This window comes from Theropithecus gelada, chromosome 4 (assembly GCF_003255815.1).
Source record: "Theropithecus gelada isolate Dixy chromosome 4, Tgel_1.0, whole genome shotgun sequence".
In the NCBI taxonomy this organism is placed as follows: Eukaryota; Metazoa; Chordata; class Mammalia; order Primates; family Cercopithecidae; genus Theropithecus; species Theropithecus gelada.
In genome coordinates, this window is record NC_037671.1 from 132354078 (window position 1) to 132373075 (window position 18998).

The 18998-nt window shown below is 42.9% G+C and overlaps 1 protein-coding gene across 2 annotated transcripts in view; it reads right to left on the reverse strand.

Moving 5' to 3' along the window:
• The window catches only part of FNDC1 (fibronectin type III domain containing 1), a 102508-nt gene that overhangs the window by 75395 nt on the left and 8115 nt on the right, over positions 1–18998 (reverse strand). The gene's annotated exons all lie outside the window — the stretch shown is intronic.

Consider the following 18998-nt stretch of genomic DNA (forward strand, 5'->3'; position numbering starts at 1 on the left):
AAAAAAAAAAAAAAAAAAAAAAAAAAAAAAAGAAATTCAGTTCATTTTCAAAATTACTAAAGTGAAACATAACATTTTGTCAAATAAAATCTCTGGACTCAATATGTAACCCATATTGTAATGCAACATAATATAAATGTATGTGAAATATTCAAGCAACAGTCAAACACAGTCAAACAAATCTAGGGCAAACCTGGAACTGAAACTGACTATTGAGTCATGCTTCAGGAAAGAAAAAAGTAACCTAAAAACAAAACCAACAACCTTTAAACTTAGTAACATTAAGAAAAACTCATTTGGAGTCTCAGGGAAGAAGAAAAGGAAAGGAGCATGTTTCGTGATGACACATATGTGAGTTAGTATGTGATTTTAATATTGGATGAAAATTCTGAACAGAATAAACATAGATAATTCTAACACACATCACTCCCCCCAGAATTGCCCATTGCCTCTGGAGTAAAATGATTAGCAAGGGAAAGAACTCCTTAGAGAAATTCAAGGGACGAAAGTATAGTATGAATTTGAGGATTTTGAAGCATTAGAGAAAGAATGTCTATTCTGGAGACAAAAGCATGATGTTAGGTATGGACACAGATAAAAATCTACAAAGCATTCCCTCCCAGCTCCAGAGCTCAGGTTCCTGTAAACCTGTGAGGGAGAAATCACAGGTAAGCAGCCTCATGCTCTCTGGGAAATTTTGAGTTGGGAAGACTATGAAGACACGAATCAATTTCTGGGTGTTTAAAATTAGCAATAGTGGTGACTCTTCTCTGATTTTCATTTACCTTTCCTTACCTACAAGCAACTTCAGCAGGAATCATTCCCAGGAATCCAACATTTCATACTGACCAAAAGGTGTGCAGAAGCAAAACAAGATATCCGAAAACTACAAACGGAAGCTCATGGTTGAGCATTTCTCCCAAGGAAGAAAATGAATGAATGAATATACATATAGCACTTTTCTTTACAGTTCAATTCCAAATCTCCCTCAAGAAAAGTGAGATCTTGAATAGACATTCTAAAATGTGAGAACTGTGAAGCCCAAATACTGTCACATTTTCTACCAGCACAGTGATTCAATCAGTACACAGCGACCTAGGCCAGAACATTACTTACTTTTAATACTGACACACGAAAAGAGCAGTTTATGTATATGTTCATTGTTCTTCCCTGTGATACTTTGCATTTATCCTTGGACACAGCATAGAGTAATTTCTGTGCTGAGTCACACAGCTACACCAGGGACGGAGCCAACTACACACATGGCTTTGCCCAACTCCAAAGCCCAGCTCTGCCAGAAGCTCCTGCTCCCTCGGAATTGGTCTCTTATTATCAGCCGTCGATGACCATATCCACTGAAACATACTATCCTAAAATAAACTGTAAGACCTCCAGAGCTGTTTACCACTCCTACCACCCTCCACCCCACCTTCCCCCACCATCTTCTTCTCTTGGGAGCACTCTTCCTCCCTACCCACCACAATCACTTCACCTTGTGCTGTGTGTCCTCATCGACCCCTCTCTTCTGGAAGAAACGGAGTAAGTGAGTGATGTTCTCTCTCAGGGACATTTGCACTCTTAAGACAAAACTTTAAACCAGAGGAGTGACTTTCTAATAGTGACAATTTAAGCCTTAGAGAGTTACCTAATGAAGGTTGTTTTTTAACATAAAGGCATTTTGGGGATCCTGAAACCAAATCTTACAGGCAACCTTATTGTCAATCTCCTTATAAGATCAATTCTGAACTAAAGGTTCTCAAAATGCCTTAGGCCAAATATCATGACCTCTTCCTCCCACCCACCGCACCACACACCAACTGGGTCAGTTAAACAAAACACCACCTGATGAGATATTTTCATTTCCTGGATTCCCATGGACTTTGATATTAAAATTGATGTCATTTTTGGTGCTTCATGCCTAACTTGTCCATGCCTAACTCAGAGAGAACTGGACAAAAAGACAAACAGGAGGCCCAGATAAAAAGCAATCCCACCCATCATTCCAGCCCTGCCTCTCACCCCCAGTGCCTCAGCTCTGAAGTCATCAAACCAGCATCTAACTAAGGAATAATCATTCTGGCAAGCGCAAATTAATGGGCATGAACTTAGATTACTTGACAGAAAACATATCCTTGGGGTTAGAAGTATGACAGTTTGTTCTGTTCCTGATTATCGTCTTGAAGGTCTCATGAGTGCAGCCCTTCAACGTGAAATAAAGCTATAAGGAGTGTGAATGTAGCTTCGGGCTCTGTTGGTTGCATTCTGAGTTCTGTGTTGTGGAATCAGCACTCTGATAGCATAAAGATGAAATATGACAAAGTGAGTCCTTATTTATTTTTAAGTGTTCTTAGAAACTTGAAACAGACCATCCTCTCTGCTGGACAAATGAATCATAGAATCTTTGTAATCATTTACAGTATTCTCATCTAATGAAGATGATACTGGATACATTCTTTAAAGCTATCTATCCCATGCACTGGGTCTCTAAAGAAAAAGGACAAACTCAAACATCAATTCAACAGGAATCATATAGTCCAACAGAAGGAACATTGGGAGGTAACTTCACAGTCCATGCATGACAGGTAGGGCCATGACAAGATGTTTTTTCATATTCACAGGATGCAAAATGAGGAAATGAGCTTAAGTTGCAGCCTAAGGGATTTGGGTTAAATAAAAAGAATTTCCTGTCTGTGTCCTTCCTCATTCAAGACTGTCTTTGAGTGGAGACAGATGGTAAGGTGCTCCAGACAGAAGAAGAAAGCCAGTAAGAGCCTGCTATGACTCCAAAGATTTCATAACACAACAAAATCACTTCCACAGTTCATACCAGTAAACTTTATTCAGATTCAAGAATATTTTGCTGGGGACTGAGTGACAAAATAATATTTTGGTTGTCTTTCAGATACCCAGCAATTGCCAGGCTAGACACTTCTGTGCCGTGGCTCCCATGGGGAATATGACCTTTATTGGTTTGCTGGAGAATGAAAAATAAGAGCACAATCAGCACCTAGATTTCCTACTTTGGTCTAGCACCAACTCCAGGACTTATCCAGAAGGGCCCAAGGAGGCCGGTTTTGTTCAGGGGTCAAAGTATGGATCCATGACTGCTCTTAGATAGACAGAGTCCAAGATTCCAATGGCTCTCCAATGTCTGTCTTTGAAGGGTCTTCAGCTTGCACAGATAGGCCTCCAGAGATTCCCTGGGGCTGCTGACATGCTGAGTCCAGAACTAAGCCTGAGTCCAAAGGTAGGTCCCTGGGCCAACCTGACCAACATCTGCAGGGTCTGTTAATCATAGTGGATGGAGCACCACACCTCACCTGCCCCTTCAGGGCACCACACCCCACCTGCCCCTTCCTCACCTTCTCACTCAGTGCTGCTCACACACTTGGTGCTCACTTAAATGGTTTATGGTTGAAGGAAAAGATGTAAGACCAGCAAGATCAATCCAGGGGTCTCCAAGAATCTTGCCTGTAAGTCATGAAGACCATGAAATGCCTACAAGGACAAGTGACATCAATGGAGAGTATATGCTTCATCTAAAGGCACAATTCAGTTAGGTTCCTGCTGACAAAAAGAAATTCAGACAAAAAGTGTCCAGGCTCCACATTGTCAGACAGTCTGAGATTTTTTTCTAAGAAGCTAAAAACCGTGATTTTTGTGTGAAAACTCCCAATTGTGTATTAATTGGTGATTAACTCCATTAAAAAAAAAAAAACAACACTATGTAGGGTGCACACACACACACACACACACACACACACACGAGCTGGCTGGACTCAGTCCACTGGCGGCCAGTCAGTGACCTCTACCATGACCCCGGAAGAAATCCTTTATTTGTTGACCCAGACAAACTCCACGTGTCCAATTTCAATTGAGAGACTCTGTGGATTTGGGTCCATGGGGAAAGTCTATGAATCAAAATGAAAGCTAAAGTCTGGAGAGGAACTGTAGCAATCGCAGACCCTGAAGGCATCAGGTACAGATCTGTCCAAGGAATCACATCACATTGCCAGACCTCCCCTCCCTCCCTCGAGAGACCGGAAGGCTCTGAAAAAGCTGTCCTGGGCTCCAAGAAGTAGGGAGACACATCCCAGGAAGCCTTTGGGGAGAGGACTGTGGGATGCTACACAGGCTCCAACTACCAGCAAAACTGTTGACCTCTGCATGTCTATTTCTGGCCTAAACATTCCAGACCAATATTCCCCTACTGTCTATATGGTCCAATATGAGTTTCAAACTGAACACATTCAGAATGAAATTCAATATCCAATTATTCAAAATCTTGGTTCAGACACCACCACCTGTTCAAGCACCTGAATTAGATATTCAGCGTCATCCTTCAGTGTCCAGGCATATCCATAGTGGACGAAAATAAACATGCTTCCTCTCAAGGAAACTCTGTCAAGCACTATTTCTCAGAATAAAGAGAAGGAAGGTTCAGAATCAATGAAAAAAGTGAATCAATGGTAAAAATAATGCCATAATGACACAATTCGTAGAGAAATCATGCTGAGAAAACTGTGATTTGAAATAGTAACTGAATCTTTCTGGATTAAAAGTGTTGCTTTTGGTCTTGGTTTTGTTTCAATTTTTTAATGACATATAGTTACTTCATTAAGTTCTTAAGGTAGGTAAAAGGAAAAAGACGAATGGATGGTAGATTTCAGAGGTGGGGGCAGGGGTGGTTATAAGAGCATGACAAGGCTGGGCGTGGTGGCTCACGTAGGTAATCCCAGCACTTTGGGAGGCTGCAGCAGGTGGATCACCTGAGCCGAGGAGTTTGAGACCAGTCTGAGCAGCATGGTGAAACCTCATTTCCATACATTAAAAAAATACAAAAAAATTAGCTGGACATGGGGTCATGCACCTATAGTCCCAGTTACATGGGAGGCTGAGGTGGGAGTATTGCTTGAGCCTGGGAGGACAGGATGCAGTGAGCTATGATTTATCATTGTACCCCTGCACCTCAGCCTGGGTGACAGAGTGAGACCCTGTCAAAAAAAAAAAGAAAAAAGCACGACGAATCCAGGGAGAAACAAAGAATAAAACCATCTTCTATCAGGCACAATTCCTCTGAATATGCTCTATTTTAACTTTTAAACTCACTGATTTTAGCCAAATGTGCTACAGCACTGAAAGTGTTGGCTCAGAGTCAGCATTCAATAAATATTAGGGGAATAAACGAATACTTTAAGTTTGATTTACAGTCTACCATTTAGAAACAAAACAGCAACTGATAAACATGCTTACATTTTTAAATTCTGTGATTGCACTGAAACAGAGCTCACCACTCACATAATCAGTGTAGATAATGAAGTTAAAATACACAGCTGAGGTTAAAAAATATCCACTAATAAAATGTTGAATAGGTAAAACCAAATATTTTCTGAGACAATGAGTGATGGCACAGTTACAAGAAAAACAAATGCTATTTCTCCTTTGATTTTTCTACCAAGTATTCCCTGGAGAAAATTATTCAAGTAACTAAAAATCCATTTGATTTTATTTGAAAATCAAGTCTTCGAAAAATAGATTTGCACTCTCTTTGGATCTCAAAACTCCTGGTCCCACTGTACTTAGACAATTCATGGATTCCTAGGACCTATCTCTTACAGTGATGTGGTTTGGCTCCGTGTCCCCACCCAAATCTCATGTCGAATTGCGATCCTGAGTGTTGGAGGTAGGGGGTGATGAGATCATGGAGTGGTTTCTAATGGTTTGGCACCATCCCCCTAGTGCTGTCCCATGACAGAGTCTCACAATATCTGGTTATTTGAAAGTGTGTGGCACCTCCCCCTTCGCTCTCTCTCCCCCTTGCTCCACCATCGTAAAGACGTGCTTGCTTCCCCTTCACTTTCCGCCAATATTGTAAGTTTCCTGAGGCCTCCCAGCCTTGCTTCCTGTACAGCCTGCAGAACTGTGAGTCAACTAAATCTCTTTTCTTCATAAATTCCCCAGTCTCAGGTAGTTCTTTATAGCAGCATGAGAATGAAATGATACAAATACCAAATGGAATACATTTGGCCAAGAAATAAAAGGGCCTATATATTTCTCGTGTGCTGATCAATAACAAATTACATTTCGGTTTCATTTCCCCAGGCTAAATGTATGAAGCACCCATTTCTGAACTTGAAGCATGGGGCACAAAAGTGCTCATGATGAACATTTGAGTTCAAAACAAAATTGAACAAACAGATAAAAGAGTCAGAAAGCCAATTATCAGGTTTATTGCTGACAAAGCTGAGCTGGAGAATGTGGACGCTAACGTGTGGCCACCATTGTGATTCCTACCTCATGGTCTTCCCTACTCCAGCTCTGGACCATTGGAGGACCTAGCAGGAGCCTGCAGGGCAGACTACTCAGCACACAGCTTCCCAGTTGTGGACAGAGAGCAACTGGCCTAGACCTCACCCCATGAACTCCCACAGGGACGTGCGAGTGGAGCCAAATGGAACTTTCCCTTAGGAAGGCAGACCTGAGAGGAGACACTCATGCCTGTGGCTTCTAATCCATTCACGCCACCAGGTTAAGAAAGAAGGCCGACTCGGCTGTACTCCTCCCAATCGCTTTTGGCTGCACCGTGGATTGCAGGACAGGGCACAGACCAGAAACGTCCTCTGTTGTGCTCTTCGGTACCACAGCTCCTCCCCTTGGAAGCTCCCTGAACATCCCCAGCTGGTTGTCCTTGATCCCATTGGGTGCAACGGTCAACCTGTGGTCAAGCTGTGGCTGCCCCTCAGGGTGAGGATGAGGACGACCTTGCCCCACCTTCAGGAGATACATCAGTGACCTGCCATGTATCTTCCTGGGGTTAAAGATGGGAGTACTGCTCCTATCAGGACCCCAGAAGGCTTTGACATGAGTAAAACTCATTCTTTAGCCAACTCCAAAGTCAAGCTGACCTCTAGGCTGAAAATTTACTGCTGTCTTGTCCTTTTCCAATGCCAAATTTTGCCCAGCTTGTGCCATCCAAAATAGCCCAGCACAGTCCCAGAAATGAGATGACAGGCATGACAATCTGCTCATAACACAATACAAGCAATGTAAGAACACCCGGATTTTCACAGAAATCCATCCCATCACAAAATTCCAAACGTAGTGCTTTCTTTGTCTTATAGCTCAAAACCAAAAGAAATTAAAGTCCAAATAGCTTTTCTCCTTTACTACTTATACTATTTGGCCTCAGCCAGGGAAGAGTCTTTCCAATGCCCAGAAGGGGTGAGAGTTCCCTCAGCAACTGTGGCCTCTGCCATCATTGACTGAAATTGGTGCTGTTTCTTCAGGGTTCCCTAAAGTAAAAATAAGTGAATCCAAAGCCTCCTGCTTGCCTAAATGCTTAGAGTCCCCCACAAAATCTCTATAAGGAAGCCAATCCACACCGTATGGTGGAAAGAATACACATTATTTCTGTCTATCCAGTAAAGCTCCCCTAATTATTCTGGTAATGGACGAGTGACCCCAAACTGCCCAGGGAACGTCCCAGGAATTGTTCTAACTGGAGCTGGACCGGAGATGTGGCCAGTACTTTCTGCTCATGAGGCTGTGGAGGAAGAATTCTGGCACTGCTGATGACCAGCTCTTGCTGTCACATTGAGAAGAGACCAGAGGTGAGGAGAGAGTTCCAATGATGCTGACAGCCCTAGTTCTAGGCATCCCAAAGGCCAACTGGCCCCCTGCCCATCCCATGGTATAGCTCCAAGAACCAATGAATTCTGGAATTTAAATGAGCTCAAGTTGGGTTTCTGCCATCCGTAGACAGACCTTAATGGGCTAGGACATTATTAATCAAGATCTTCTATGAAAGTAAAAATTGGTCAGGTGCAGCAGCTCACGCCTATAATCTCAGCACTTGGGGAGGCGGAGGCAGGTGGATCACCTGAGGTCAGGAGTTCAAGACCAACCCGGCCAACATGGAGAAACCCTGTCTCTACTAAAAATACAAAAATTAGTCTGGCGGGCATGGTGGTGGGCACTTGTAATCCCAGCAATTCAGGAGGCTGAGGCGGGAGAATCGCTTGAACCTGGGAGGTGGAGGTTGCAGTGAGCTGAGATTTCGCCACTGCACTCCAGCCTGGATCATAGAATGAGACTCCATCTTAAAAAAAAAAAAAAAAAAAAGTAAAAATTATCATTTTTGAAGCTACTCCCACAGCCAGTGTATTTGGACACACTCAAAGAAATTGAGGCAGACACCACCTGGTACGACTGCCATTCCTAGTGGAACATTCATGACAGCCCACCCAGCCTGCAGCAAATGACGAGGAGCCAATGAGGACAGCCTAAGTTACAAAGAAACTCCCAAAGGAATGTTAAGGGCTTTGGAAATACACTGGTCCCATAAAACCCCAAAAATGCTGAAATTATTTCTTAAGTATACCAAAGATTGCTCTTTAATGCAACAAACCCTTCGTGCTTACGTAAGTCTCCCTACTTCATCTTTGTTTGAAGTTCAAGTTTTACTTTCCATTGGAAACCACCAAATACTTCCCAGACTCTGAAATGAAGAAAACACAGATCTCAGTGTAACCACACATCTTGGACCAAAAAGTCAACAGATAATCAGCCAGAAAAGGTTAGGATGTACTACAATAGCAGTATAGCTTGGAGGTAGGAATCAATGTGATATATGACATAGAGACTAGGATTCAGAGGAAATGTGGAAAAATTCAGCTATTATTCATACGATACCAGATAGCACAGAAATATTCAGAAATTCAGAAACATCAGATGGTTGACAACACATAGGCAGAACACTGGAACGACTCAAATGACTGACCAAATTTTAAATATTTTTTCAAATGGATGTTGGAATTATATTTCCAAATATTTATGACCCAGCCCCCTGCCTAGAAAAAAACCCTGGAAGTCCAGGTTGTTTTGTGGCTCTGTGATGTAAAACTAATACTAGTAAAATTTGCAGATGGTGGATTGAATTTTCCCCAAGGAGGCTGCTGTTGGGTAGACACTGTCTGGGTATGAAAATAACCACCTGGGCTCCCTTCTGACATTTCTCAATATGCATGGGGTTCAATAAAAGTGTTTTCCACAGTTGGCATTGGGTTCTTTAAGGATAACTGTACAAAAAAATAAAATCACACCCTAGCTCTTCAGAGTCTGAACTTATTATAAAACACACCAGGGAACGGAAAGAGCTTTACAAACAAAACCTCTGACACCACACGGTGCTTTGTCAGGTCAAAGAGGAACATCAAGGCAAGCAGGTGTCCCAGGTCCCATGGGAGGTGGAGGACAGCCATGGAAGCAGATCATGTCCCACAGACTATTCCTGGTTCACATTCCTCACTCTCCAATCCATTTCCCCATGAAACTCTAACTTACTGGATTCTACTCCAGGCCCCAAAGCGCCCTGTTATGTTCACCTAGGGAGGGTGGACACTGATGGAGTGAGGAGCTCTGCCCTAGGCTGCAGGTCCCCATTACTGGTTGCAGCTAACGCTCACTCCTGAGCAGAAAAGCCAGCTGCACCCCTGGGCTCACCTCTTCAGCCATCGCAGCCCCACCTAAATTCCCCGTGGTTATCACCAGCTGTTCTTCCAGCATTTTGATAACAATGCACCATTTTATTCAGATGAAAAGGCCAAATTTTCACGCATGTATGCCAATGTGCTTATAAGGGCACACTGGATAGTCACTGAATACATTTGTGAATCACATTTTTTCTTCATCATCTCAAAGAAGCCAAATGGTGAAGCCATCCAAATCTCCAAAGGCGAACCACTGGCCAATCTTTAAATGGCATTTGTCAGATTCATTTCTATCCCCTCCAGACTGTCAGCACCACCACCAACTCCACTTGTTTCTGTGCAAGTGCTTTCCACCTCTTGTGAGCTTCAAGTGGTTGCATGTCAGGGTGATCCTCACACCTGGGCTTCAGTAAACTGCATCCTGTGCCAGAGACCCCTGTGTCTCTGGGGTCTGCCTGGGGGCTGCATGTAAGCTTGTCATGCAGGCAACTGCCAGGCATGCTGCCTCACATGAAAAGGTCCCATGGAAAGAGCTTCCATGCTGCCTGGGCAGTTCGCTTTTGCCTCTAGGGACCTCAGGAATTGGCTCCCAACCTCCAGCCAAGTTTGCCTGCACCACTGCACAATGCTGGCAAACTAAGCCTTTCATTCAGAAGTACTCTCATTATTTCAAGGGTTAACGGCTCCTTATGGACAAAGTTTGCCTAGAATGTGTTAGATTCTAGATTGTTTATTTGCATTTCAGGGGAAATGGAGAAAAGAGAAAGAATATTCATTAATAGTTTATCTTTCATTATTCCCTTTCATTATCTTCCTACTTTACTCCCTCCTTCCCCACCGCCCACCAACTTGGAAAAGATGTACAAAGCAGAAAAATACAAAAATGGAGCAATAAAATGAAGCATGAAGAAATTCTGTTTCAAAATAAACTGCAAGCAGCAAAACTAAAATCAAACTCTCAAGCCAACAGGAACTGACTGTAATTTGCCCAGAGAATATTCTTAAAATAAATCTCCCTTATCCCTCAAGATGTTTCTGAGACATTTTAAGCTGGATTTTTATTAGTCGCATTCAAGTCCAGTTTCCCAAGTAATATATTACAGTCTAGCAGATTGCATTAAATTCAGAAACCACCACTGTAGACACTATGAATTGGCTACTCAAAAGCTATTCCCAGCTTCTTTCTCCCTTGCCTTCTACTACAAAGGCTGGAATAATAAACATTCAGCCATGACGTTTCAGCTTCCCTTGCAGCTAGAATGGTCACATGATCAACTCTAGCCAATGGCAGACATAAGGAAGTTAGTCCTGCCATTTCTAAGAAAGCATTTTAAAGGGGTTAGGTTTGGCTGTTATGGGCTAGTGGCCTTTTGTACCTTCCTCCTTTGTTTCCCCTTGGGATGTCAACATGATACCTGGTGATGCAGCTGCCAACTTAAAACATGGAGTGACAATCTTGAGAATGATGACAGCAAAGTGGAAAATGGAACAAGGCTATGTGTCCACAACCTTGTTAAACCATGGGACAGTCCTGGTCTCTCTGCTCCCAAGTTTACTGGTGAATGAGATAAACAATTCTCTTACTTGTTTAGCCACTGGTAGTCAGATATCATGTTGTCAGCAGCCCAATCCACTGCTACCTAACATCACTTCTGGATTTATAGAATCAAATCATTTCCTGATTTTTAAATGAGAGCTGCTTTGGTTTAATTTTCATTACTTTCTGTTTGTTATTTTTAAGGGATCCCCTCTGGGAATTTAATTTTGACAATTTCAATGCTTATTTGTCAGTAGGCCATTGACTTGAGTAATTACATCTGCCCAGAAAGTGATGCAGCCATAAATCAGACTGAATTTCACCATCAGATCTGGCTGAATTCAATCATTAGGATTTGAGGTTTTAAAGTTCTTGGCCATTTTGTTTAGGATCCAGTGTAAGCAAAAGCTACTGTTTCAGAGAGAAAACAAGATTCCCCCCCCCCACCCTCCACATAAACCACCAGCTTTCCAGAATGGTTTGGGGAAACTGAACTGGAGGAATTCCATAGATACTTGTATTTATAACAATCATAAGAAAAAACCAGCCCTAAAGAGCAAATGCCTATAGTTGGGAAGGACTCATGCCTTCTGTTGACAGGCGTCGGAGACCCAACTAGAAGCCAGTACTTTGCAGGTTTTTGTGGAATTTTTTCGCACATTCTTCAAATTCAATTTGTAACCAAGAAATAGTTTCTTAAAGAATGACCATTGTTTGCTAGTCCAGCTAGTCTCAGCCTACTATAAACTGCTTGGCATGCCAGACCAAAAAACACTCCCTGAAAATTTATTCCTTTTCCCAAAATGTGAAAGTCATTGTCTAACTATGCTAAACACTTGGACATTACTGTACCCAAAATCGCCACTCATATTACTCAGAAAGCTCCCTGAAAAACACCCTTAGAAGAGAGGCCAAGCAAAGGTTCTGGAGGGGTAGGTTTGAAACAGAGTGAATGAGATAGACATGACCAGGAGCGAACTACCACATAGACCCAGTGACAACCCCACTTGCTAATGAGCCATTTTTAAAACATTACAGATAATTATAACTCATTTAATGATTATGAATGGGCATAGGTAAATTATCAACAAAGAGGGGAAAATATACTACACACCTAATAAGCTAAGAGTTTAAGTTTTGGATCCACTTGTAATATAGCAAAAAATATTTAAGGAAGTAAAAAAGAAAGGAAAGGAGCATTTGCTGACCACCTACTTAGTGCCGGGGATTTCATTCATTTATGGAACAGATATTTACTGAGTGCCTACTATGTGTCAGATTCTAAGCAAGGAGCTGGCAATACAGAAGTGATTTAAAATGAGCTGTGTTATCATAACTATTTTCTCTTTGATCCCCATTTCAAGCCTGTGCACTGCACTTTGGTATTCACATTTTTATAAATAAGGAAACTGAGTCGCAGAGAGTTAAGTGATTTGCCCAAGGGCACACATCTAGTAAGTGACAGTTGAGCTCAGACCTATCCGAAACTATGGACCATGCTCTTTCTACTATACTTTGTTCCCTCTCAGCTGTAACTATAATTAAAAGCAGTAAGTTTAAACCTGGAGATAAATCAGAACCAAAGATATAAAACTGAAAGCCAATGGTGGCAGCTGAATTCATAAGGACACATGAATTCGTGCCCTGAATGAGATCTTGTGAATGTCAGGATTCCATGCTGCCAAGTCTTTATCTCTTGCTCCTCAGCTTACTCTATGTCCGACAACAGTGAGCGTCTCCTCCTAGAAGCACCTCTTCTCGGGTCCTCCCTGACCACTAGACTAGCTTCTAGGATACCACACTCCCTGGTTTCTCTTCCACATCGTTGACTACCCCGTCTTGGTCTCCTTTGCCAGCTCCTCCTCCTCTGCCAGAACTCTAAATAGTAGAGCACTGCACAGCCCAGCTCTGGCTTTCCCACTTCTCTACTCCACTCCTTCCTCCTCTACCCATGTAGCACACCAGGTGCTATGACTGCAAAGACCATCCACATGTGGAAGGCTCCTGAATTCCCAGCTCCAGCCCCGGCTTCTCCTCTGAGCTCCAGTGTGTCCAACTGTCTACTCAACATCTCCACCCAAAGAACACAGAACTCAATTTAAATTTCAGTTTAAATCTGAAATTTTAGTGATAGGAGAACCAGAAAAAAAGTTGCATCACAGAAGCAGGAGAGATTTTCAGGAAGAAGGGGATGTCCATCAGTGTCAAGTCAAGTCAAGGGTGGAAAGAGTCAATTTTTCCCCTCTTGAAGGAGAGTGTCCACCACCATTCAAGGCCCCCAAAGAAAACAAATATGCCACTCAAGTTTCTCTCTATAAATATCAAATTTAGTCCATTTTCTATGAATGGAGCTAATCCCACCGACCTCATAGGATTGATGCAAGAATAAAATATGAAAGAAAATCATAAAACACTCCACATACATGAGATAATGTCAATATGAGGAATAAATGCCACAGAACACCTGATATCCCCAATCACAACCCAATACAAAATGACCCAGCCTGATTCCCAGCATCTCAGCTCTTGGCCAGTTCTCCCTCCGCACACAGCACAGGGAGCATTGGGTCCTCATTTCCTTCCATCTTGGAAAATACACTTTTAATTGGAATTTTAAAATCTTGACAGTTGAAAGAAAACTTAGATAATCTGATTCAACTTCTCCTCTTCCATCTGCCTATTGATTGTAAGTCCAAAATGTCTTCAGTGATTTCCATGACTGGACAGACCCAGTCAAATTCCAACATATTTCCCTACCTTCAAAAGTAAACATCTTTGAATATGCTATTCAATTGGGTGACATAGCGTTACTAAGCAAGCCACTCCCCTGGGAATACAAGTGAATTAATTTGGAGATATGTAAGAAAGGCAATGGGCTTCAGTCTACTGAAGGAAGCACTACATTGGCACATAAAAGATGAGGGTATCTATTAGACATTTACTATCAGCTGAGTGCCACTAACAAGAAACATTATCAGGGCCCAGGGGAAAGGAAGTCCTCCCAAAGCTAGGATAATCAGAGAACAGAGTATGGTATTAATGGAATTCAAGGAGCGCTTTTACTAGAGATTTCCCCCATGTGTGGGAGCCCTGGGTCACTCACTGCTTTCCAGGGCTTGAATTCCAAGAGGACACGTAGTCAATCCCTCCCTGTGGTTGTGACCCAGACTATCTGTGACCCCTCTAAATGCTGAGAATTGTTTCCTGTAATGAAACTACATTACAATTTTAGAGTGCCAGTGGATCCCATGGAACTCATCCCAAGGACCCCAAGTCAGAGTCTGCATGCTTGTTAACATGGACACACAATTTGCTCAGGTGACATCTAGTGTTTGTCTCCTGAACCTCATCCTCCCTAGGTGCTAGCATTGAAAGTGCAGTCATGATGCAGCTGTGAAAATAAGATCACCCCAAGGCCTCACATCCTTTGGGTGTGGTTTGTTTGAATATCAGCAGGTACATATATGGATTCTGAGAATTATTAGCCAAAACAAGACGCTTCAGTTCTCCCAGTCTATCAGAAAGCAGTAGAAGGAAATTGTTGGGTGGGGTGGAAAGTGGTATTAACAAACAGATTGGAGCCAGGGCACATGTTACAGGAAAAGAGAACGTGGTGGTTTTCCATAGCATCAAGAAGGTTGTCAGATCCGTGGCCCATAGACCGTCTGTGGTAGAACAAGGCTGCCCTCATCTCATGACCTGGAAGTCTCAACTAGAAAACACAATCTAGACAGAAAAAAAGAGAAAGGCACATCCAAAATTTTATAGAATAGGAGAAAAATGTACTGATTTTTTGAGTTTCAGATTGAGTCAACACCAAAGTGTGCCCACCAGGCAAAGTCCTCAGACAAAGTTGGTGGTTCTTCTTCCTGATCTTACAATTCTGTATGCTTCAATGAAAAACACTACATCTGGCAAGTAGAAGTTGATTAGAAAGTCCAAGATGATCCTATATTGCTACATTTATTGTATTTGGTTGTCATTTATGGTCACAGCAATTCCAACTTCTTTATTACTAAATCTTTGTAACCCCAGAGCCTAGCACAGTGCCCTGCGCACAGAAGATATGAGTTAATTACTTATTATTTAATCTATCAGTGAAGGACCTAGCCAGGCTTGATCAAATAATTAAGACCACTTGAATGCCCATAGGTCTTTGGAACTCCAGGTTGACAGTTCAGCACACAATGCATCTCAGCGGCTTATCCCTTCCTCATCTGGGCTATGGCCCAGTGCTGGAAGCTGATAAACTCTTTTGCCTACTGAAAAGGAATCATCATTGATCATTAAAGGAATGTAAATCAAAACCACAACGAGATACCACCTCACGCCAGTCAGAATGGTGATTATTAAGAAGTCAAGAAATAACAGATGCTGTCGAGGTTGTGGAGAAATAGGAACGTTTTTACTGTTGATGGAAATGTAAATTAGTTCAACCATTGTGGAAGACAGTGTGGTGATTCCTCAAAGATTTAAAACTGGAAATACCATTTGACCCAGCAACCCCATTACTGGGTCTATACCCAAAAAAATATAAATAATTCTGTTATAAAGATACACGCACACGTATGTCCATTGCAGCACTATTCACAATAGCAGAGATGAAATCAACCCAAATGGCCATCAACGATAGACTGGATTTTAAAAATGTGGGACATATACACCATGGAATACTATGCAGCCATAAGAAGGAATGAGATCATGTCCTTTGCAGGAACATGGATGATGCTGCAAGCCATTATCCTCAGCAAACTAATACAGGAACAGAAAACGAAACACCACATGTTGTCATTTATAAGTAGGAGCTGAACAATGAGAATACATGGACACAAAGAGGGGAACAGCACACACTGGGGCCTGTCAGGGGAGGACAGGGGGTTGGGGCAGAGCATCAGGAAAAATAACTAATGCATGCCAGGCTTAATACCTAGGTGATGAGTTGACAGGTGCTGCAAACCACCGTGGCACACATTTGCCTATGTAACAAACTTGCATATCCTGCACATGTACCCTGGAACTTAAAATTAAAATTAAAAATTAAAAAAAGAAAAGGAATCACGTGGGTAAGCACAGCATACGTTATGAATTAAATTGTATCCCTTCCAAAAATATATTGAAATTCTAACCCCTGGTATTTGTGAATGCGACTTTATTGGGAAATTTTGGAAATACAGTCTTACAGAGTTAAGATGGCCAAATCTAATCCCATATGACCAGTGTCTTTATAAGAGAAGACGCAGGGAGAATGCCATATGATGTGGACGCAGAAGTTGGACTGGTGTGTCTAACAGCCAAGGAAACCACAAGAAGCTAGGATGAAGCAAGGAAAGGCTCTCTCCCAAGGCCTTCCAAGAGAGCATGACAGGCCCTACAGATTCCAGACTTCCAGCTCCAGAGCTGCAAGATAATATATTTCTGCTGTTTAAAGCCACTCAGTTTGTGGTACTTTATTACAGCAGCCCTAGGACACTCACATACTGTGTAAATACAATCTTCTCTCCAACTGAAAATGGACTTCCAACACAAAGCAACTCTCTCACTAATGCATATGCTGACACCACACAGTTAGGGTGGGAGGGAAGCAGGGCACTGTCCCACACTCAGCACCACTCCCTTATTCTGCTGGAGGCCAGTCAACATACATAAATATATTTAGATCTATTATATGTAACTAATACCGAAGAAAGCACATCCAGTCATTTAGTAAGTAGTCACTGAGCCTCTGCTATTTGCGGGCAGCATTCTAGACAAGGAGCCTATAGCAGGGAATAAAACTAACAAAATGTCCTGCCCTCATGGAGCTTACATTTCAGCAAAGGAAGACAGTCAAGTATCAAGTAAGCCACTAAAATATATGAAATGCCGGGTTCGTTGATGAGGGCATGGAGCAAAATAAGGCAGTGATAAGATATGCTGGGGGTAAGGATAAAATTACCCTGTTAAAGACAGGGAGAAGTCCAGAAGGCCTCTTGAGAAGATGTTGCACAAAGAACCTGAAGAGGGTGAGGCATCAACCCATAGATTGTTTTTGTTTTTGTTTGAGACAGAGTCTCACTCTGTCACCCAATCTTGGCTCACTGCAGCCTCCACCTCCTGAGTTCAAGCGATTCTCCTGCCTCAGCCTCCTGAGTAGCTGGGACTACAGGCATCTGCCACCACGCCTGGCTAATTTTTGTGTTTTTGTAGAGACAGGGTTTCACCATGTTGGCCAGGCTGGTCTCGAACTCCTGACCTCAGGTGGGTGATCTGCCCTCCTTGGCCTCTCAAAGTGCTGGGATTACAGACATGAACCACTGCCCCCGGCCATCAACCCACTGATGTTCATGGAAGGTTGCTCAGGCAAAGGGAACAGCCAGTTCAAAAGCTCTGAGGCTGGAAGGGGCCTCGTACATTGCAGGACCAGCCAGGAGGCCAGGGGCCAAAGCAGATGGTAGACGGCGAGGGAGGGCGTGGTATGGAAAGGATCATGCACAGTCTGGAAAACTTGTTGGGACTCTGGTGTGTATCCCCGAGGGAGTCAGGGAGCTATTGGAAGGTTCTGTGACATTGTGCATCATGAGAATCACTGCAGCTGCTGTCCTGAGATTGGAGTGTTGTGGGAGAGGACAGGAGCAGCGTGACTATGGAGAGGTCACTGCAAAAATCCAGGTAATATGGCTTGGACCAGGGTGGTAACCGCACTTGCCTGAGATGCCAAATTGCATGCCATGATTTCTCCATTTACACACACACACACATACACACACACACACACACACACAAAACACTTGCAAGCTAACTGCAGGGATCACAAGCCGAATGGGCACAATACTTTTAAAAATAGGCTTTGGCCAATCTCAAAAGGTGACATACTGTAGAACTGCATTTATATGACATTCTTAAAATGACAAAATTATAAAACGGGAGAACAGATTTGTGTCTGGGGTGGATGGGAGGAAGGAAGGTAAATGTGGCTACATGAGGAAGCACCAGGGCCTTCTCACAAAACTCTCCTGCGTCTTCACTGTCCTGGCTGGGATGTGGCACTGCAGCTACGCAAATGCCACCTTTAGGGGAAACTGGGTGGAGGGTACATGGTACGTCCACCTTACTGCTGTCAACCTAAACAACAGAGAGGGAGACTCCAAGAGAAGATGATGTTGACTTAGGAGTATGTATTGCGATGCGAATTTGCATGCCACGGTGAATTAGATGCATATTTAAGGAGTGAAAGGAAGGCAAAGGCTTTTAAAGGGAAAATAAGGAAGATGGCAATTGTCTTGAGATAATCATCCTTGGCTACAAGGATCAATGAAGAGGATAGTGCCAGTCTGAGGATGGACAGGAAGTTGCTGGGCAGATGTCAGGTTGTCATGGCCTTTTGCAAGCTTGTAATTTTTGCAGTCTTTGCTGAGAGCTCTTGTTATCAGGCATTTGTCCGTGAGAACCCTCCCCTCCTGGCTTTTCATGGCTCTGTTTGTCAGGGTTTTTAGCACAAGTGACTCCATTTTGATTCTGACAACGTTCATGCTTCTTATAATTGAACAGGAATCTATAACTATCTCAAAATTAAAACTTTTTAAAAACATTTTTTAAAAAATAGCATTTAAGCCTAAAGTGAAGTCCAAACCGCCGACCTTTATGTCTTAGGGGGAATGGGCACACCAGAATCGGCCATGAGAAACGATCGCTGAAAGCACCCGACAGCGCCGCATTAAGTAAACACAGCCACGCCGGCTTCTCTGTGAAGGGCACACCTAAGCTTTCTGTCCTCTAAGTGTGACTGATACATCATCACGAGCACACATCCATCAGAGGAGGCGGAGCCTCCTCTGCAGGGCGATTTTATTTTATATGTGAGTCTGTGCCACCACGGCAGCTTTCTCCACCATCCCCCAGAGCACCCATACATTTCACAGAGCTTCTGTCAAAAGCAGCTTCTCCTTCTGATTCTTCAGAAGGGGCTCACAGTGAGCGCGCCTGCCCCAGGTCCT